Raw genomic sequence first — 23,341 nt, forward strand, 5'->3', positions numbered from 1 at the left:
GCACTCACTCCTCGATGGAAAACCTGAAGTTTAGAAATGATGGCCTCACGGATGATCATCAAGCCGGAGTATGAACTAAACCTTAGGCTTCTAAGACAGTTCTGCAGTTGTGTGTGTGTGTGTGTGTGTGTGTGTGTGTGTGTGTGTGTGTGTGTATTCGCAGTCCCTCTCTCAGAGGTCTTTAATTGTCTGTAGCTCTTCACGCAGGGCAGTGATTATCAACCCATGGGCCACAACCTTCTTGAGGAGTCAAACAAGTCTTCCGCAGGGTTGCATGTCAGATATTTACAGTGTAATTCATAATAGTGGCGAAATTACGGTTATGAATTAATGAGGATATAATTTTACGGTTGGGGGACCACCACAACATGGAACTGTATTAAAGGGCTGCAGCGCTGGGAAGGCTGAGAACCGCTGATCCTTGCAAGTCCCTACTCACATTGGCATGCACACGGATTCTGCCAGGCAGATATGCATGCATGAGATTCCAGATGTGCACTGGCATGCTGGGAGTTTGTACAGTGCTGGGGAATCGAACCCACAGCATTGTCTATGCACTGCAAACACATTACCAGGCCATCTCCCCAGCACCCATGTAACGTAATCTAATCCTTAATATTCACCCTTCTCCTTCATTATAAGCCTCAATGAGTCTGAGGCAATTGTGGTATTTTATTGGACGTGGGAACATCTAGAGCCTTCCATTAAAAATTATCAGGCAAGAGGAACACACAATCTAAGTTGGTTCAAACAAATGAACAGAAAGAACTTGTGTTCCAAAAATCAGAGAGGAGACTTTCCCCAAGCAGTGACAGAGAAGTGAACAGCATGTTAGTGTCCGTGTCACCATTATCAAGGGGAGGATTTACTGGGGTGAACGCCCCCGGGTTGATGGCTATGCAGAGACAGAAAATGGAACCTAGACTATTGATGACCTCATTAGACTGTAGGAGCAATAGAGCTCCTGACTCTAGACTGTATCTCAAATGAGGCTGTTGTTGTATATAAAACAGTACTGGGCTACATGTAGTTTGTTATTTGCCTTATGATTATCACGGCAGTATTATTTAACCAGCTATCACAATGAATAAGATACAGACACCTGTTAAATATTATAACTGCCATATTTACCTTGGGCTGGTAAATTTCCACCCATGCTATCTCAATAACCTCCCCATCCATTTCCCAGCCCCTATCCAATGTCATCTGCCTTAACCATTCCTATCTGGGCTACCTTCCATCCATAATCTTACAAGTACTCTCTCATAATTTTTCATCTTGGTGTTTCTTTTTACATTATCCTTGGAGTCCTTCCTCCCAGTCCGCATGGTTCCTTCTCCAAGCTTACCCATCAGCTGTCCTTCTTTCTCCTCTCTTTCTGTGAGGCCTTAACTATCCTCACTGTTTAAGCAGCAGCAAGTTGGGTAACCGTTATCTACAACTGAAAAACACCCTAATCAGTATCTGCATAGCACATGAGTCCTCCTCATACCAGGGAGGGAGAATGGATCACTCCTAATAGATAATCTCCCTCATGTGAAGGGAGGCTGAGGGTGTACCCTTTCTATGGGTGAGAGGGCTAGAGTCCAGGGCGCTTGAGTAACTCACCTTAGGTGACACAGCTGGTTGTTGATAAGGGTGAAATTTGTACCTGGGAGTGTCTGTGTTTTCCTCCACAAACAATGCAAATTTCAGCCAGTTATGACAGGGACACAGATCACATTCCGGTCTCAGGCAGAATCTAGGGAAAGGGACTTCTCAGGATAACACGCAATCAGCAGCCTGGCATTCAGAACAGAATGCCTTTCAAAACAGAATGCCTGTCACAACCAGGAACTTGTGGCCCCCGGCTGGGAAAGCCCCTTGTGTGTCTAGGTTACCATGGCAGAAGTAAAAAGGCTTCAATTCAGAGGCTTATTCCAAGTACATTGAACTCTGGATAGGAAGCCAACACAGGACTCTCAAACTCTATCTGCTAAGGTTGTAGGAGGCCCCTGATAGGCCTCCCACCCTGGTCAGCACTGGCTCTGTTATCCCTAGGTAGCACAGAAGCTCAACTTAAACAGCTAGAGAAACAGAATGTGGTCAAGTAAATAAAGTGGAGGAGGAGAATCCACCACTACTGGGAACATGATCTCTGTGATCGTAATAAAGTAACTCCACAGCATGCTTTATCTGGAAGGATCAGCCCTTTCTTATCAACATGGTAAGAAGTTATGGTCTCTTTCTTTTCCTAAAACCAGTCACCACTCTGCTGCAAGCGCTTACTGAGAATTTTACATTTGCAGCAGAAAACAAACTTTCGGGTTACGTGAAAACATTTCCCAATCTCTGTGACTTCTGACACTGGACACTGAAGTGATCTAGGAGTGCCCTCTCACGTGCCTTTCCCTTGTGCAGGGATGTAAACAACACGGCCACTCTCAGGTCCTTGTCCTGTTCTGTTAACTCATTTCCTCCCTCTCAGCCTTCCCCCTGATTCTACGTGCTTCCATTCTCCCTGCTCTGCTAGGACAGGTTGGCTGATGCTCCTGTGCTTGCTCAATACGAAGAAAACTAGGCTGGCTTTTGCTTAAACTATGAGCAGGAATTCAGGGTCTGCTATGAACTAGCTGGCTCTTTGGCCAGGTGAACTTCTTTTTTTTTTTCAGATTTACTTATTTTTATTAATTACAGTTTATTCACTTTGTATCCCCCCTGTAGCTCCCTCCCTTCTCCTCTCCCAGTCCCACCCTCGAAGCCCCTTCTTCACGCATGCCTCTCCCACAGTCCATTGATAGGGGAGGTCCTCCTCTCCTTCCTTCTGATCCTAGTCTATCAGATCACATCAGGAGTGGCTGCATTGTCTTCCTCTGTGGTCTGGTAAGGCTGCTCCCCCCTCAGGGGGAGGTGATCAAAGAACAGGCCAATCAGTTCATGTCAGAGACAGTCCCTGTCCCCATTACTATGGAACCCATTTGGACACTGAACTGCCATAAGCTACATCTGTGCAGAGGTTTTGGTTATCTCCATGCATGGTCCTTGTTTGTAGTATCAGTGTCAGAAAAGACCCCTGTGCCCAGATTTTTTTTTTTTTGGTCTGTTGTTCTCTTTGTGGAGCTCCTGTCCTCTCCAGGTCTTACTATCTCCCTCTTCTTTCATAAGATTCCCTACACTCTGCCCAAAGTTTGGTTATGAGTCTCAGCATCTGTTTTGATACCTTGCAGGGTAGAGCCTTTCAGAGGGCCTCTGGGATAGGCTCTTGTCCTGTTCCCTGTTTTCTCCCTCTTCTGATGTTCATCCTCTTTGCCTTTCTGAATAGTCAGAGTCCTCCTTTTTGATTAGTTTCTTTAGGTGAACAGATTTTAGTATGTTTATCCTATATTATATGTCTAATATCCACTTATGAGTGAATATATACCCTGTGTGTCTTTCTGCTTCTGGGATACCTCACTCAGGATTTTTTCCAGTTCCCACCATTTGCCTGCAAATTTCATGATTTCCTTGTTTTGTGGTTTTTTTTTTTTTTTTTTTTTTTTTTTTATTGCTGAGTAGTATTCCATTGTGTAGATGTACCACAATTTCTGTATCCATTCCTCAACTGAGGGGTATCTGGGTTGTTTCTAGCTTCTGGCTATTACAAATAAAGCTGCTACGAACATAGTTAAGCAAATGTCTGTGTTGTAATCTTGAGCATTTTTTTGGATATATGCCTAGGAGTGGTATAGCTGGATCTTGAGGTAGCACTGTTCCTAATTGAGAAAGCACCGGTTTGATTTCCAAAGCGGTTGTACAAGGTTACATTCCCACCAGCAATGGAGGAGGGTTCCTCTTTCTCCACATCCTCTCCAGTCTCTGAAGAAAGAATTAGAAGACGATATCAGGAGATGAAAAGATCTATCATGCTCATGGCTTGGCAGGATTAGCATAGTAAAAATGGCCATTTTACCAAAAGCAATCTGTAGATTCAATGCAATTCCTATCAAATTACCAACACAATTCTTTACAGACCTTGAAAGAAAAATTCTCAAGTTCATATGGAGTAACAAGAAACACAGAATTGCTAAAATAATCCTCTACAATAAAAGATCTTCTGGAGGCATCTCCATCCCTGATCTCAAGCTGTTATATTGAGCAACAATACTAAAAGGCTGCATGGTACTGACATAGAAACAGAATGGCGGATCAATGGAATCAAATAGAAGACCCTGAAATAAACCCACATACTTATGGACACCTGATTTTTGACAAAGAAGCCAAAACCATACAATGGAAAAAAGATATCATCTTCACCAAATGGTGCTGGTCTAACTGGATGTCTACATGTAGAAAAATACAAATAGATCCATACTTATCAGCCTGCACAAACCTAAAATCCAAGTGGATCAAAGACCTCAATCTAAAACAAAACACACTACACCTGTTAGAAGAAAAAGTGGAGAAGAGCCTTGAATTCGTTAGCATAACAGACAACTTCCTGAACAGAACACCAATAGCACAGGCTCTAAGAACAACAATCAATAAATGGAACCTCATGAAACTGTAAAGCTTCTGTAAAGCAAAGGACACTGTCCTCAGAACAAAATGACTGCCTACAAAGTGGGAAAGGATCTTCACCAACCCTATATCTGACAGAGGGCTAACATCCAGAATATATGAAGAACTCAAGAAGTTAAAAAGCAACAAATCAAGTAATCGAATTAAAAAATGGGGTACAGAGCTAAACAGAGAATTCTCTGTAGAGGAATATAGAATGGCAGAGAAACACTTAAAGAAATGCTTAACATCCTTAATCATCAGGGAGATGCAAATCAAAATGATCCTGAGATTTCACCTTACACCCATCAGAATGGCTAAGATCAAAAACTCTGTGCAAAACCTTGTCAAGATGAACAGGTGGGATATATCCCACACTATTCCGCCACATGGAAGCTTCCTGATCTTCGAAATCATGGTGATACCCTCACCAATTCATAAAAAGTCAATTTGTCAGAATAAAAACTTTCTACCTGAGAAAGGAAATGAATAGTAAGTAAACATGTTAGACATTTCTATTTATCACAATAAGCAGTAAATGTACTAAATATAATAATAAAAGACCAAAGGTATTAATGAATATCCATAATGCATTTCTAAGGCAAATACTACATGAAGGTTCTTGCAAATACTTTAAAAATATGGGGACTAGCAAGATGGCTCAATGGTTAAGAGCACTTGCTTTTCTTTCAGAGGACCAGAGTTTGGTTCCCAGTACCCATGTCAAGTAGTACACAACTGCCTGTAACTTCATCTCTAGGAGTGTTAGATACCCCTTGCTTGTCTACACATACACATACACACACACTAATGTACATATATACACAAACCTACATACAAATAAATAAAAAATAAATCTTTTAAAAAGCTGCTTGAAGGGCCCACAGATGGCTCAGATTGTAAAGGAGCTTGTCTTCAAGCTTGATGGTCTGTATTCTATACATGGGACCTACACACTAGAAGAAAAAAACCAATGCTTTCAAGTTGTCTTCTGACCAAACACACATATCATGGGAGGTCTGTGAACACACACATGCAGGATAGATGATAGATAGATAGATAGATAGATAGATAGATAGATAGATAGATAGATAGATAGATACAGAGATACAGAGATACAGAGATACATGCAGAGATACATAGATGATAGATTAAATAGATGGTAGATAGGTAGATAGATATTAAGAGATGATAGATTAGATTAGATAGACTATAGAGGAATAGAGAGGTAATAGGTAGATAGGTAGGTAGGTAGATAAATAGGTAGATAGATAGATAGATAATAGAATAAATGAGTAAAAACAGAGAAAAGTGTGAACAACCTGTCTCCAGTAAAGGAAGATGAAAGAAGAAAAACGGGAAAACTAGGCACAGCCATATCACCTTGGAGGTGACCTCGGGAGCTCTGGGCTCTGTTTCTCCTGGAGCACTGGGACTGGCTAGCGTTCTCCTTCATCCTCCCCGCTCCCATCATGTCCCAAAGCTCTAGTTCCCAGCCCCTCCATCCTTTAGAAGTCTGTGGTCTGAGGCAAGAGTTTCACCCTGTGAATTCTTCTCCATTACGGCTTTTTGCATTGGCATCGCCCCTCTTCCTGTACTCCATTCACTCACCCAGTCATTCTTCCTCTGTCAAATAGATAGAGTTCCCACTATGCCCTGGGCTTCCGTTGTGGAGACATTCAAAGAATCTGCTAATACCTACAGCTACTGAAATGAGATTTATTTATTTTTTCTTCTTAGTTATAATGAATTTTGTAGTTTTGAGTCTGCATATTGGGAGAGCAATAATGCTTCAGTGCCTCAGGGAGAACAAAGTTCAGACTGGAGAAGTGGGTGTAGGTCACAGTCAAATGCACCTGATTTCTTTTACTAACATGTTTCCTAACCTGTCGCTGTTTTTTTGACAGGTGCAATGTGTTCCCATCTGGTGAGCTGTGGCTCTATTCACAGTCCTATTATAACTTAGAGTAGAGGAGGGCTGTTTCCTTCTTTTTTCTTTTCCACCCCAGTCTGAGGGTTTGTCTACATCAGCCATGGTTTCCATAGATGAAGAGTATTGGGAGAAGCATCATACCAGAACAGAAAACTAACAAAGGACCAGTGTTTTGGCCCATTATGTGTAACTGTAGGAAAACTCTTTAAGTAGGGTAAGTTACTTATGTTGCTGTGTCTGAGAAGGGGCATAAATGTGATATGTGCATATGTATACATGCATTTGTATGGACCTGTATGCCCGTGGCCTGAGAAGGTCAGGGCCTCTCCTCCATTAGTCGCTGTCTTATTCTGCTGAGTCAGATCTCTCTCTCTCTCTCTCTCTCTCTCTCTCTCTCTCTCTCTCTCTCAATCTCTCTCTCCCTACCTGGAACTTGTATTTTTTTTTTCAACAAGCCCCACTGTCTCCATTCTCCTCAATGCCTGAATTGTCACGTGTGTATGAACTTTGGTCCTTGTGTTTGTGCAACAAGTGCTCTTAACAACCGAACCATCTCCCAGGCTCTACTTTACTTTAAAAACATTATTTTACCCCATACCTTCTGGAAGTCCAAGGCTGTGGGCTAGATCTGATAACGGCCTTCTTGCTGATTCTAACAGTGTCCCAAGGCACAAGGCATCAGGCATCGTATAGCAAGAGATGGGGGCCTGTCTTATATATTCTTACCGCTTCCGGTTTCTCTCCTCCTTCTTGTGGAACCACTGGGATTCAATTCTGGGGACGCCACCCTGATGCCCTTGTCTAATCATGACCACCTCCCACAGGCCCTGTTTCTAGGCATCACAATCAGATTAACTTTCTTCCCTCTTCATAATCATGTTATGGGCTGAATTCCAAACACATATCCCGGTTAGACACACTCAAGCTATTTTCACACATGCCAACTGCAATGCGATTACATTCGCTTTGGGGTTGGGCATCACAGAGTCTCTGTCATAGCTTGTAAACTCTGCCAATGCGGGGCATAAGCAGTGGAAAGAAGTTGCCGTGATCATGTTCCTGCGCAACTATTCATATTATTAGTAATGATTGTTAGTTTTCGTTCTGCTTTTTTGTGGCTTTGAGGTTTCCTTTAAGGTAAGATCTTGCTATGTGGGCTAGATTAACCTTGAACTTTTCACCCTTCTGCCTCAAGCTTCTGAGGGCTAGTTTTATAGACATGAGCTATATTGAATCCTGAAATAAAAATTTTGTATAATTTTTTCCATGTCAGAAAATACTGTACACGGTTGATGTTTTTCTAAGCACATAAAAACAAAACAAAACACTACAACCACTCTTAGCTCATATGCTATAGAGCAGTGGTTCTCAATCTTCCTAATGCAATGGCCATTTAACACTGTTTCTTGCCTTGTGGTGGCCCCCAACCTTAAAATTGTTTTGTTGCTACTTCATAACCGTAATTTTGCTACTGTTATGAATTGTAATGTAAATATCTGATATATGACTCCTGTGAGAAGGCTGTTGGACTAGCAAAGGAGCCACGACCCACAGGTTGAGAACTGTTGCTATAGAGAAAAGCCACATGCTCAGATGGTTTGTTACCTGAAGGCGGTCGTCTATGTACTTCTGTACTTGGGTGCTAGTAGAACCAGAATAAGCCAGCGGTGTAGAAATGAGCATTGTGGGACTTGTCATCTGAAAAATAGGAAAACTCTTGACCTGACATGGCTGATGTATAAGGATAGACATATATGAGAAGACTAAAGGAAGCAGAGAGCCTGGTAGATAAGGTTAGAACATGTTGGTAGGAAGAATGAAAAAAGAAAGAAAGAAAGAAACTGGCAACAGTTGAGCTCTGCTTGGAATATAACCAGAGCTTAGTGGTAGAAGTTTATTATCATTACTGTGATCATTGTTGTCATTCAAAGAACAGCAAAAATATAGAGGGAAATAACAAATGTCCATAGCAGTTTCAGAGGCAAAAATACAGAAAAGGCTAAAGTGAAAAGTTATGGAAGAAAGATGAAGAAAAACTATAAAAGCCCGCAGTTCCAGAATCCTCCTCTGGCTCTGATCTCCCAAACTCAAAATGGCTGTTCAAATTCTCTCTTCTTTCTCTCAAACATAATCACCATGGTCTCCTGTTGGGCTCTCAAAGTGAGCATGGCCAAAGTGAATTTATTTTCCTCTAATCTTAGCTCCATGCTTCCCCACCACTTTCCATATGTTAACATCTGTAAACTCTAGACAACTGGGTTATAATTGATTTCTGCCTCCCAGGCTTGCTGAGTTCACTTGGAATGTTGCCTAAGGTCCCCATTCTCCTGCCCCTCTCAGCGAAGCTCTCTTAATAACCCACAGTTTATATCAGTCTTTCCTTCTACTCTCTGCAGTCTATTTCCACCTCCCATGCATCCATCTTACCTGAGATTTGCACACACTGCACTGTCCCACTTAGAAATGATGCACCACACTGTGTCTCTGTCACAACAGAATCACACTCTTTTCAAAAATGATATATTTTATTTGTATTCATGTGAATGTGTGTGTGTGTATGTGTGGGGGTATGTTTGTATAGGCACCCGCAAAGGCTGAAAGAAGGCATAGGGTCCCTGGAGTTACCTGATGTGAGTGCTGGGAACTGAACTCCAGTCCTCTGTAAGAGCAGCAAGTGCTCTCAGTCACCAAACCATCTCTCTAGTCTCAGAAGAAGGCTTTTTGATTAGACGATCTGGGGCCAACAGAATGGCTCAGAGAGTAAGGCAATTGCCACAGCCTGATGACTAGGATTCAATCCCTGGTACCTCATAGTGGAAGAACTGACTCCAACACTTTGTTCTCTGACCTTCCTGACACACACACATATAAGCTATAAAATGGTAAGCACACCACACACACACACACACACACACACAGAAGTGTGGGGGGGATTAATTTTATTTAAAATTAAAAAGCTGTTTGCCCATGATAGCTCGCTCACCTGATCTGAGTTTCCACAAAGTTCCATTTTTGACTCAATTCCTTAGATCTACTGTTTTCTCCACTTGAAAAACCCTTTTTTCTTCTGCATTTCTACATCCAAGGAAATCTTTAAGAACCCATGTGAATACTTCCTACTTCAGGAAGCCCTCATCTGAAAATCATCTTTACTTCCTCTGTCTTTCTGCCTCCCTCCTCTTATCTCTTCTTAGTCATCTTTACCAGCAAATACCTTTCACCTAGTGTGAAAATCAACCACAAATGGATCAAAAACTTTGCAGTAAAACCCAAAACTCTAAAATGAAAGAGAGATTTGCAAGTCATGGAGGCTGGCATTCAGATGTTTGAGGAAGCCCCAGGAGTCCAAGCAATGCCACCTGTGTTGGATTCTCTGTGTGAAGAGCCCATGATAAGGTGGCATGAGGCTGGCACAAAGCCCGAACTGCAGCAGAGACCCTGGGGTTTTTCAGGTGCTACAAACATGGAAGGCCTGCCAAGGGAAGCTTCAGGCAATGGGTGGAGACAACACAAGAGAAAGGCCTTAGGACTTACGATGGTGTGGTCACTATAGATGGTAGGGCTAGAGGGATGGAGCTGCTCCCAGCCCGTTGCAGCTCACACCAGGAAACTGCACCCCACCTGCTGGATATGGGGTGTCAGGATTTAGTATCTGCCTTATGTTTCATTCATGCTTTGGCCACACCCTTCTTTCTGGTACTGCCGTTCATCCTTTCTATAACAGGGATGTTTATTCTGGGCCATTGCTTCTTGGCAGTGGATACGCCTTTGTTTTTATTTACAGGAACTCATGGTTGAGAGTTGCCTTAAGTCTCAGAAAAGATTCCATGCTTAGACATTTTAACATTGTGGAATTGTTAAGGGTATAGGGACTCGCTGAGAGGGACCAAATGTTTTTGCAATAGAGATGGACATGAGCTTTTTGTGAGCACAGGATGGAATGTCATAGGCTCAAATGATTTATATGGTTACCACATTGACAAAGGGTAGACTTGCAATGAGTGACCATCACTGCCAATTTAACTAAACCTCAAATTGTCTAGGACAGCTGTTCTTAACCCATATCAGATACCCTGCATATCAGATATTTACATTAAGATCCATAACTGCAGAGAATTACATCAATAAAGTAGGAACAAACGTGATTTTATGGTTGGGGTCACCCCAACATGAAGAACTGGATTAAAGGGTCTCAGCATTAGGAAGGTTGAGAACCACTGCTCTAAGGGGTGGTGAGGCACACGTCTGGATGCGTTTGTGAGCCCCTTCCCAGGAAAGACTCATGAGCCGGGGCTCCAACGTAGAATAAAAATGGGAAATGAGTAAGGTAGGTGTGATGATAGTAACTTTCTGGGAGCAAATACCTGATAAGAAGCAACTTAGGGGAAGGAAGGATTGGTTTTGGCTTACAAGGCTAAAAGGAGTACAGGTCAACATGATGGGCAAGGCACGGGTCACAGGGCTTGGTCACATTACATCCACAGTCAGAAAGCAAGTATACCGGAAGTGGGACGAGCTTTAAAACTTCAAGACATGCATCTCACGACCTGCTTCCTTCACCAAGGCTCTTCCTCCTAAAGGTTTTGTAACCTTCCAAATAGTACCACAAGCTACGGAGCTAGCGTTCCAATACTTAGCCTGTGGGGGACGTTTCAAGTCTATGTTCTCCTGAACTCTGCTGCCTGGCCAGCCAGAACAGGCGCTGCTCCTGCTCCGTGATGCTTCCGCTTCCGCCATCACTGAATCTTCTAGAACTGTGAGCAAATGAGCATTCCTTCCCTGCATTGTTTCTGGAAGGCATTTAATCAAAGCGACAAAAAGCCAATTAACATAATGGCGCTTCGCCTTCTTCCAGCATTTTAGCATTCTAGGTAAATACTTTGATTCTGGGCAAGTTGTGATTTTAAGCAAAGCTGGCTCTCTCTCCTTCGGTGAAGCCTGCTGTTAAGACATACGGGAAAACTCAGACTTTGAAGAGTTTCAAAGACTGCTTCTGACATAACCCTCACTCATATATCCTTTAAACACCTCATATTTCTTAAAATTTGTTTTGATTTTCTTTTATTTACTAATTTTACATCCCAAAGGTATATAAAATACCCTCCTCTTCTTCCCTCTTTCCCCCTCCCTATCCTCCCAGAAAAGAAGAGCCTGCCCCACCCCCCATCAACCCTCCCCAGTACATCAAGTCACATCATATCTTTATCCCCTGAGGCCAGGCAAGGGAGCCCTGCCAGCGGGGAGTGTTCCAATATTGTCTAACATGGACAATAGAGTCCATGTTAGAAATACCCGCTCCACTCACCAGCAACCCATATGAAGACCAAGATTATTATTTTTATTTTAATCCCTGCTTAGCTTTAACCTTTCGTCATTAGAGTTGAAGCCTGTTTCTTCTTTAAAATGTTTTATTATCATATATATATATTTCATTAGTGTATATATATATTAGTATAATGAGACAACATATATATATATGCATTATATATTAATATATATACATATATACATATATGTATATGTGGTCTCATTATAATATTCTGTATTACAATCATATGCATACTTCTCTTGTCTCCATCCCACTCCTGCAACCCTCTTCCTTTTCCTAGCTAGATGCCTACATTCTACTTTCATGTCATTTTATTCGTTGTTTGTTGTTTGGTGGGTAGTCCAAATGTGACCAAATGAGTTTCCTTGGGCTAGCTAACAGGAGCATGGGTGACAGTTCGTTTATAAAAGAATGAGACCCTTACAGGTGGCCACACTATGAAGAAAATGTCTTCCTCTCCCCATCAACCGTTAGCTAAATATAAATCTTCATCTGAAGACTGCTCATTTGTGAGTCTCTCTATATCCAATGACATGATGTTGGTAGGCCAGATTATGTGCAGATCTTGTAAAAATTTTAAATCCATTCTTACAAAGATAGGAATTATATTACTCAAGGTGATGTAATGCAATGGTATGACTAAATCTTTCTAATTTCTAAATCCCTTCTTGTCACATATTTTCAGGGTTTCGTAAAACAACAATCCAATCATCCCATGGGGCTCAGTGTTGCAACTCCAATCTCTCACGTTTCATTCCCTCTATGTCTCACCGGCACCTCTTCCGTGGTGAGGTTAGAAAAGCAAGAAGACATTCATTCACTAGCCACTTTTTGCTAGCTCACATGATTAAACAATCGTGACTTTTAGGTGGCTTGGTAACTATTTTTCCTTTCTATCCGTTAAAATAAAATTTGTTTGCTTTCGATAATTGGGCTTAATACAACTATATCAGGTATCAGGAGGAAATCAGGAATTGTTAAATGCTTTTCCCACTCTCAGATCTCATTTCTCTCACAACAGATCATCTCCCCAGTAACTAAATATTTTAAAATATAGCTATTTTTAGTATAGGATACCATATCCAAAATATTAGAATACCACGATACATATATTTATAATGAATTTTCTTATGAAAATGTATGCTGCCAAAATAACAGTAGCTCATTCTTTATCCTGGAGATCTGTGTCTACATAGGAAACTATCCTCCTTCTAGAATAAAACTTCAATTCCCAGGCGCTACCACAACGCCTTCCCTGTGCCTGAGGGTCATGTTGTTGCTAAGCAACGTAGAAGAGTTGCTACTCCTATGAGAAATGATGACTCTGGGAGAGGCCAGTTAAATCTTTTACCTAAATCTGTAAAATAAAATTTTCTAAGTTTGATTTTTCTTTGATTCCCTAAAATGCAAGTTGCCATCCACACTAAGGAAGGTGTTTAGTTTTGATGTCTGATGTTCTCAATAATGTCTGTCCAGGTAACAGGTATGGTGTCATTTTTTTTTTTTTTTATCTATTGCTGAATGCTTCACAGCATCTTGCATGTTCCTTATTATTTAATCCTCCCAGTAACTTGCATCCTACAGATGCAGAAACTAAGGCTAAGAGTTAGGAAGTGTCTTAGTTTCCTGTCTTGAGCTGTCATAAAATACTGTGACAAAAGCAAGTTAGGGGACAAAAGTCTTATTGTCGCTCACAGCCCATCATGGATGGGAAGTTGAGGCAACAGGAGACTGAAGCAGTTGCTCACATCACATCCACAACCTGGAAAGAGAGAGGAATGAACACATGTGTGTGCTCAGCTCACTGTTTCCATAACACACAGTTCAGGATGCCCTGTGTAAGGAAAGCTCCTGCCCACAATTAAGATGGCTCTTCCAATATCAACTAATATAATTGGGAAAAGCTTCTCTAGCGGTCCATCTCCTCCGTAATACTGGCTTCTGTCAATTTGACAGTTCACACTAACCATCACACAAGGCTTGTCCAAGTCCGCATGCCTAAACAGTACCAGTTCTGGATGTATATTTGATCCCAAATATGCCTAATTCTGGAGTCCATATCCTTTAGGGCCATCCAGCTCCCCCAATGTTGACATAAGAATATAACTGAACTGTACATCTGGCTACAGTCTTACTTGACAGTCTATAAGAGCAAAAGAAATAATAATTGAGAGAGATAGCTTATAGCTTGAGAGCAATCATGTATCATTTTTACAGTTTATTAAAATATGTATTTACATATATATATGTTATGTATGTGGTGATATATATATATATATATGTTATGTATGTGGTGATATATATATATATCACCACATACATAACAAGCTACTCGTGTGTATTTAACTTAATTTCTGTGTTCATGTTACAAGCTCAGGATTTTGGCTCAAGCTTTACCATTGCCATTGACATTTGTCCTTGAGAAAACTGCTTCAGCTTTCTGACCTCTTTCATTTTTCTCACGTGTGATGGAGACAATAATGGGATTTATTCCACTGGCTGGTTATTGTGGCAATTAAATGAGATAATTCTCTGAAGTGTGATAAAATTATAAATAATTTTACCAGATGGTACCAGAGTTATACTAAGAGACAAAACTGTCTGTGTAGGAAGATAATTTGCAGGCTGTTTGGGCTGGGGTTGGACAGCAGGGATGAAACAAAGTGAGCTAAGGCTGAGAATGATAAACCTGCATCCTGGGCACAATAAGTACAGCCTGAGGAGAGCAGAGACAGGCAGAGAGGAAAGGGAATAGGGAGGGTAAGAGGGGAGCTGTGCCTGCAGCAAAAAGGGTCCCTGAGAAGAAATTCCAGAAAAGAAGAGATCAGGGAATTTTAGCTCAGACATGGGAGTCTGACATCCACCCACTGTTGGGTTTTCTGTCTTTCTGTAGCACACAGCCTCTCCATTGCTACAGAAAAAATATGCTCTAGCATCAGTGAGTGGCTTTAAGAGAGAGAGAGAGCAAAGAAAGGGGCCAGTCCCCAGAACTGTGTTGGTATAAAACAGAGGGCATCAGCCCTCTCTCTCTCAGTGAGAGAGTGCAGTAAATGCAGAAGTGTCCTATAATTCATAGAACTCTGAGAAAGACCATATCATTTTCAATCACATCTAAAGATTAACTAGTATCTTGATTACTTATCCTTTCAATCAATATTAATTGAGTGTTTACTGTGTCCCAGGATACTTTACATCAGTGAGTTTAAATAAGTCAATCTCTCTGTTCCTGAACTGCACTTTCTCGTTTGAGAGTATAACAGTGGCAGAGGAAGAACAAACAAGAAATAAGAGAAGAATGAGCAATATGGCTTCTGGTAGCTGAGAGTGCTGGGGAAAATTAGGCAGAGAAGGCAGGATGGGTTCTTCAGTGCTGGCAGGTCTGAGTGGCAGTGAGGTGCTGACTTAGAGCAGGAAAAGGGAGAGGGCTGTATTCAGAAGCTATCTGATCAGGATCGGATGGGCAGGAAGGAGGCAGGTTGTATTTGAAGGAGTATACAAGGCAGCACCATGACAGCCAGACAGACAGGGAAAGAGGCCACACGTAAACAAGATGAGGACCTTTCAGCTTTGCCTCCAACAGGGACAAAGACTTGGCAGATGTTCATCTACCTACCTGTAGCCCTTAGGGAGAGGGTCTTCCAACTGACCTGCCTGGACACTGTCTGTGAGCCAGTTGGCCCACTTTCCTGTGTCTAACATGACCAATTAGAAATGGTGGGAGGAGGATGCAGCCTATAGACCACTTAAAAACCCCAGGTCTCCAGAGAAAGAATGAATTTCAGTTTCTGGATTCCCCCCCCCCATTTCTCTCTCTCTGTGGGGTGTGTGTGTGTGTGTGTGTGTGTGTGTGTGTATGTGTGTATGTTCACTTTTAATGGCAGAGAAAAAGAACCTTATCAAGAGCCTTAGACAGGTAACACAGCTAATTTGTTGATACTGGGTATTTGTTCCAACAGAGAGATAGCAGGTCTGAGGTGAGAGTAGAAAACAGAAGACTGCAATGGGCTGGTGAGAAAGAGGTTCTCTTGGGGCTTTGGGATAACCTAGTCCTGGGTGGGTTAAAGAAATGGCGAGTTTCCCTCATAATCCTAGACACTAGCGGTTGGAAAGCCAGGTGACTGCAAAGCTTTCTGAAGCCATCGGCATCAATCTCTCCCAAGCTTCTGCCCAGGGTTATGCTGCTTTGCCTGTAATCTCTGTAGATCCTTTGCTTGGAGACATTGTTTGTAGAGTTATCCTTCCAGCCCTCTACCCTCACATGACAAGAGCCTTCTTTGGGAAGGTCAAGTCCTGCCCAACGTTCCCCTGGTGATAGGGATGGCAGTGACATTGAATTAGGTCCCATCCCAATGGTTTCATTTTCATTTGATTCTCTCTATAAAGACTATTTCCAAATAATGCCACTGCCTGGTGAATGCTATGTGGTCCTGAAACTCACTATGTAAACCAGGCTAGCCTCAAACTCGAAGAGTTCCACCTTCCTCTGCCTCTCTAGTGCTGAGATTAAAGGCGTGTGTTACCACGCTTGTGCACTAAATTCCACGTCTGTAGGAAACCCACAAAATCCATAAGCCCCGAGCCTGCCGTAGTCTCTCCCTCAGCTTCTACCAGCCACACCTGATCCACTTACTCTGTCCACCTGCCTGTTGTTTCCAACCACCCCAAGCAGATCTGTGCTGCCCTGGACCTTCCTCCCAGCTTCTCTCCAGAAAGCCTGTGTTCCAGATTCTGGCTAGGCTAGCTTCCTATTGTCATGCAGGCGTGACCCTAAAACCTCCTCAACCCTGACAGACATATGTCTCCTTCAAGAACATTCTCTAAAATAAGACCTTGTCATACTCTGTTACTTGGACATTTGGACTTTGCATTGTAGGTTTTTCTCTCCCTCTTTCTCTTCTTTTCTCACATCTCTCTCCTATAACCATGTTTGTATGTATACTCATATATATATATATATATATACACACACACATATATGTCTTGCCATCACAATGTCATCTCCATGAAGATAAGGAAAAGTACCTTTGATGGTGGAAGAGCAGCTGTCACACCTGCCTGGCACTGTGAGGACCTCAGTCTCTGTTGGGTAAGTAAATCAAGGACATTGACAAAACCAGAGACAGTGAGGCAGTTAGTGTTTCAGTGCTCAGTCAAGTACAGGATTCTCTGGCTTTGTGTCTTTAAGCCTAAATTCCTAATGTTTCTTTGTTTCACCTTTCACCAATGGTGAAGCTGGTTCTCAAATCTTTCTCTCTTCACTGTAGAGCACTCTGAAATGTAAGTGAATAGCACAGACTTTAATCAGAGCAGAGTCCAACAGCTGTGTTGCTATTTATTTTGGGTTGTTTTATATTGCACATGAGTGGGCAAATGGAGGTTTAAATGCCTTTGCAATGCATCCCAGGTACCTGCAAATGCTCTCCTCTCTGAACCACAGTGGTGGAAGGAATTCCTAGGTTTCAAAATAATAACTAAACCACAGGGTTACTAATACGCTAAAATATTTTTCTCAAAGGAGTTGAAGAAAATTAAACAATAACCAAGTTTTTAAAAATCAGAAATATTTATTGGATGACAAAACATAACTCCACATGTATTGTGATCCCCTCAGGAAAATTAATCAGAATGCTTGAGAGGATCCTGTCTTCTCATGTTTCTTTGTTGTTGTTATAACCTCTTTTTTGTTATTGTCTTTTTAAAAGATTATGATAGTTCACCATTTATTTCACAAAATTGATTTTTTTAAAAAAATGACTTTTGCCTGCCTCCCAAATTCAAATTAGTCTCAAATGAAAGAAGATCTGCCATTAACATATTCAGAAGAATGTGCTGTATTTTCTTAAATTAATTTCAAAGAGACAGACCAAAAATGCCTTAAAATATCCACTATTTCTGAAATAAATGAATAGCTTCCCAGTGAGACCACTCAATTAAATTCACAAATTTTGCTAAGATTTCCTAAAGTCAATCATACTTTAAAATAAGTTCATGTTTCCTTTTGTGACACATTAGATTTCCTGGTATATATCTCAGTTAATTAAAAATGGTTCATTAGAACTTTTATAATTTATTTAATAGAGAACTATATATTCTGTGGGAGCAGGGAGGATTACCTAATTTGGAAATGCATAGTGATGGATTGAATATTTTGAACTTCAAAACTAGTTTAAAACTTAATTTATTGTTTGCAGGGGAAAGCTGCAATCTCCATGGCCAGCTGAGTGACCATCTGTGGGAGGCAAGAAAGCAGCTTGGTTGAATATGACTAAGGCAGTGTTGGTTCAGAGTTTTGGAGTCTGACCCTGAGTCGTTTATTTCAGGCATATGTAAGCACAGCACAATTGGTAAAAACTTATTCTGGTGATAATTAACTCAATCCCATGTGTACAACAAAGCACCCATAAATCACCTTGAGGACCAAACTAAGCTAAATACAGATTAGGCATGACTATATCAAAATTCTTTGGAAAGTCCATAAAGATGGGTTCTATAGATTGAGAAAAACAAGCTCAGGATAAGGATCTGGGGAAGGTCCAGTGTGGTCTCCTGCCACACAGATAACACAAAGGTCACCAGGCCATTAACCACATCCATTCCCAGCCTTCTGACCAGACAGCAGATTATGCATTCCTACCTTTGAGGGAATAACCCTGTGTGTTTAACTTTCTAGGATCCCCTACTGCTTCTCTGTGAGCACGAAGATCTTCATGCCCTCTACTACTTTGTTCGGTTCTGTAATGCTGTTAATTCCCTTCAGACTTTTGCTTTAAAAGGACTTCCTTCAAGTGGCACTCAAAAGCCAGCCCTATTACATGCCATTGCAAGGAATAAAACAATTAGAGGGGGGAAAAGGAAGAGGAGAAATATAATGAGCAAGGAACAAGAGACGAAGGGGACGGGGGGGGAGAGAAAAGCTTCCTTCTGACATAATGGTCTCAAAATTGCATGCAAGATTCAGCAGTTTCACAGTGTCTTTGTCTCAGTCTGCCCCTTGGAGTTCCTGGGCTTGTACCAGAGCGACCCCGGGAGGTGTGGCCTGCAGTTGGTGCTGACTTGTAGGGGCATCAGTCTCCTGAACTGAGTGAAGCTGTCAAGGTATAATTACACTTTATTCATTTTGTATCCTCCCATAAGCCCCTCCCGATCCCATCCTCCCTCCCCTTTCTGCATGCATGCCCCTCCCCAAGTCCACTGATAGGGGAGGTTCTTCTCTCCTTTCTGATCTTAGTCTATCAGTTCTCATCAAAAGTGGCTGCATTGTCCTCTTCTGTGAACTGGTAAGGCTGCTCCCTCCTCAGGGGGAGGTGATCAAAGAGCAGGCCAATGACTTCCTTTTAAAATGCAGGAGTGTGGCCCCCTTTCCAACTCATCTTCATTTTCTTTTACTTCTTTTGTTCTCTCTCTCTCTCTCTCTCTCTCTCCCCCTCTCACTCTCACTCTCTGTGGCGCCTTCCTCACACTATGATACAGCAAGTTGTCCCTCACCAGATGTGGCTCCAATCTGGGATTTCCCAGACTCCAAAAAGCAACAACCAAATAGACCCTTGTGTATAAATTCCCAAGGCCGGGATATTCTGTTATAGCATCAAAAGCAAGACTAAGACTGTATTCTCCACAAAAACTTGAGTAAATCAGAAACGTAAGTTCCTTATCATTTCTTTCTCAATTTTGACTGACGGTAAGATGTGTATCTCCTTCCAGCTGCTGTTTGTTATATGGACTAAATACCTCGTTTACTCAGACTGACTAATTCTTTACCACTAAAACTGTTTTGTTTTGTTTTGTTTTGTTTTGTTTTGTTTTGTTTTGTTTTTCCTTCCTGGCTTCCAAAAGCAATTTCAAACAACTCACTAGTCAATTCAGTAAAATGAATCTCAGTATCACATAGAAGCGCATTCATTGCAATTTCACAAAAAGTCACAGTTGTGTATTGTGACGGACGGCGGCCCAGGAGGAAATGGAGAAAACATGCAGAAGGGCCTGCATCACAGGCCACGCCCTTCGCTCCTCTGCTCAGCTTGCTGGGTCTCCACTCTCTGAGGTGGGAATTATTCCTAGCAGACTGGTAAGTGAGCCATGACTTGTGGGAAGAGCACGATGACTGTTATTAAAGGGGGGACAGCTTCATGCTCAAGCCAGAAGGCCTTGGGAGGTGCCAGCAATGCAGAAGTTCATCCTTCCTTAGGAGAGACCCAGTGAGGAGAGGGGCTGTCGCCCTGGTAATGATAAATGAGGATGATGCTTCTTATTCCAAATCACTTCAGAGATGAAAGTCACTCTGGAAACCCAGAGTCAGTTACAGGATGCTGATCTCACACTGCCCCCGGGAAAATGGAAATAGAAAAGCTTAAGTACAGATCCTCAAAGTTCCCCAGGGCTGCTCTTCATGCCCAAGGCATTTCTGGTGCAAACACCCTCTAAGAGCCTGCGTGGTTCTCAAAATTGCCCAGGTCTTTTTAGGGCACTGAGAAAAATATACCCATACATAATAGTTCTCTCCCTGAGGTATTTTGAGTTTATTTTTAAAATATTGCCCTTATCTCGCGTGAAGACTAGATACCGCTTTTAAGACATAAAATAATCCTATGTTTTACATAGGAATTTTGTATAATAATAGTATTTTAGAGCTGAGAGTACAGCTCAGTGGTAGAGTGCTTGCCTCTAATTCATGAGGCCCGAGTTTCAGCCCCCTCTACTACCGAAGGTAGTTATGGTTTGTGTGGCCGTTAGGATAGCAGCAACGAGGTTGGTGAGGTGGCTCAGTGGTTATTGATCTTGCAGAGGGCCCAGACATCATTCCCAGCACACATTTGGTGGTGTACAACCATTCCCAACGCCAGTTCCAGGAATCTGACACCTTCTGTTGACTTTAGAGGGTATCAGGCACACTCACTGGGCACAGGAATACACACAGGCAAAGCACTCATACACATAAAATAAATAGATATTCTGAAAGTTCCTCCCCCTGGTATTTCTTTAACACACACACACACACACACACACACACACACACACACACACGGTTATGTTTGCAGCTGCAAAGAAACAAATCACTTTGAATTTAGAGTTCATTTTGATAGGCATAGCCATGTACCAGAAGCAGCTTAAAGAAGATGCTAATGTGTGTGTGAAAGTCTATGAGTCTGCATGAGCCATCCCACGAGCTGAATACTTCTCCACAGACAGCTAACAGTCTACACCATGAATAAGGACCTGAGAAGCCTGTAAAAGCTGCCACAATATTAATATGTCAACTAACTGGGCCATTAAATGTACTGTTTAGTTCCGTTTACTCAATATTTTACTACTTTAAAAACTTTGTAGCCAAATTTACTTAGTAATCATTTATGCAGTATGCCATTACAGGGGTCCCTCAAGATATTGGGGGTACATTAATGAAAAGACCTACCTGCCCAGTCCTATTAAGAAGCTTGTTTTGTAATTGAGGAGTGGAGCTACGAAAATTAATAAAATATAAATCCAGACGATGATGCTAGGCTCACAGACTCAAACTAGGGCAGTGTGGAAGAGGACAGGTGGTCAAGCTAGCTTGCCTGGGAAGTCTTTGTTAAAGGAGCTAAGGGTCAAGGAAGAGAAACCCAGACATGCTCAGAAGCAGCAGCAGCAGCAGCAACAGCAGCAGTAACATTTCAGGTAGAGAAGACAAAGGCCCCAGTGCACAATGAGTTTGGTGTGTCCTGGGCACAGGAAGAAAGTCAGGTTTGGGAAGTGCTTCTAGGTCCTGAGTAGATGTAGGGAAAAAAATCTTAGGCAAGGTATGAGACTCTAATGTACACTGTGGTGCAAATTCAAAAACATGGGGGAAATTTTTATTCTTCTCTTTGATCTTTCATGATTATTTTTTTTTTATTTTGTCAGTTTTATATTCTGGTCTGTTTGGGTCTGCTTTGGGGAGGGAGGGAGGGAGGGAGGGAGGGAGGGAGGGAGGGAGGGAGGGAGGGAGGGAGGGAGGGGAGGGAGAACTGAATCACAAGTGGCTCCAGGGTCTGGTTTTCCTCCCTCTCGCTCTCCTAGTGTCGGTATGGTCACTCTACAATATAGATCCCTGTTGGCCCATCTGCCTCTCTCCCTTGGCCTCCCTTAACATGACTCACGCCTACCAACCTCCCATCCCGAGATTTGTAGAGGGGAGAGGAGACAGGTAGGCATCACTGTGGGAAGGAGTGGCCTGGGTGCCCATGTGAGGGGAAGAGAAGGCCTGGCCCAGAGGAAGAGAGCTGGTGTCGGCATAAAGGAATTGTGGATGTGTGGTCCAGGACTATGCGTCACAGAGAACTCCTCTGTGTCCCTCTAGCAAGGCCCTTCCTCTAACCCCAGCATCCCTTGGTGGGTATGCAGCAGGAGCATGATTAGTGTTGGGTTCAGAAGGGAGGAGGGCCCCTGCATCCGCTGCTTTTCTTATTATGGGAACAGAACACTAAAGCAGGGAGGAAGTTAAGGTTTCTCTGGGTCCCCAGTTTGTAAGCACAGTCCATCACAGGGGAAGGTGCGGCAACTCGTCTCACTGTGTCTAGAGGCAAAAGGCAGAGAAAGAGATGAATGCTGGTTAGCAGGCCATTTGCTTTTTAGCTGGTCTGGAACATCAGCCCAAAATCAAGACCCTATTAAATTGACGATATTGAACAGCACAGCGCTGCTAGACTGAGACCCAGAGGGCAAACCCAAAGGGGTAGGCCCATCAGAAGAACCCTCAAAAGCCTTTTACTTAGAGGCAGGTGGAAAGAAAAAGTGAACAAAATGTTCAAGATCCAAACCAGGACAGCATCAAGAAACCAGGTTCCCAGAGAAGTGGAGTCTAGTCCTGAGCCCCAGGCTTAGTTGTCCCCACTACTCCATCTAGGAGCCGATGGCAGCCAGGTCATGCATGTGGGAAAGATCTTGAGGTTGACTGGGCAATTGCGGCTGTTGTCATAGACTTAATCACCAAGGAAGGCAGCCAGCAAGTGGCCGCCGTACTGCGGGAAGTGGCTCTGATGATCTGTGCTGAAGCTGGAGAAAATCTGACTCTAACTGGCTTACATAGCAAAGCCTCGTACACAGGACACCCAGAGGTGGATCCTGCGCCAAGCCCAGCACAAACAGGATTCAACCCTGCATCTTACCTCCTCTTTCCAGGATTCAGCCTTTCTCCACATATCACTTGACTCCAGGCCCACATACCCCAGGCCTGCTGGAAGCAATCAGCATCCCTTTCAAAGGCAGCTTGAGAATGGAATGAGATACTTCCATGAAAGTAAATATCTCAAGACCAATTATGAAATACATCTTTGCTTTTTGATTGCTTGGATCCACTGATTGCAAGTGCCCACGGTTGCACTGATACTGATCGCTAGAAAACTGCCATGCAGCAAATGGTCTAAGCCAAGTTACCTAAATGAATATGGAGGGGGAAGAGAGGACAGGGTTGCTATGCTTGGTATAGAAGTACATAATGCTAAGCTCCCTTACAGCTTAGGATGGGAGTTTGCTTGTCCTGAGCCATGTGTAATGCACGGGAGAATGACTCTAAAGATACAGAAAGGGGTATATTTGGGTTATGCACC

This window comes from Meriones unguiculatus, chromosome 2, assembly GCF_030254825.1.
Source record: "Meriones unguiculatus strain TT.TT164.6M chromosome 2, Bangor_MerUng_6.1, whole genome shotgun sequence".
NCBI lineage: Eukaryota > Metazoa > Chordata > Mammalia > Rodentia > Muridae > Meriones > Meriones unguiculatus.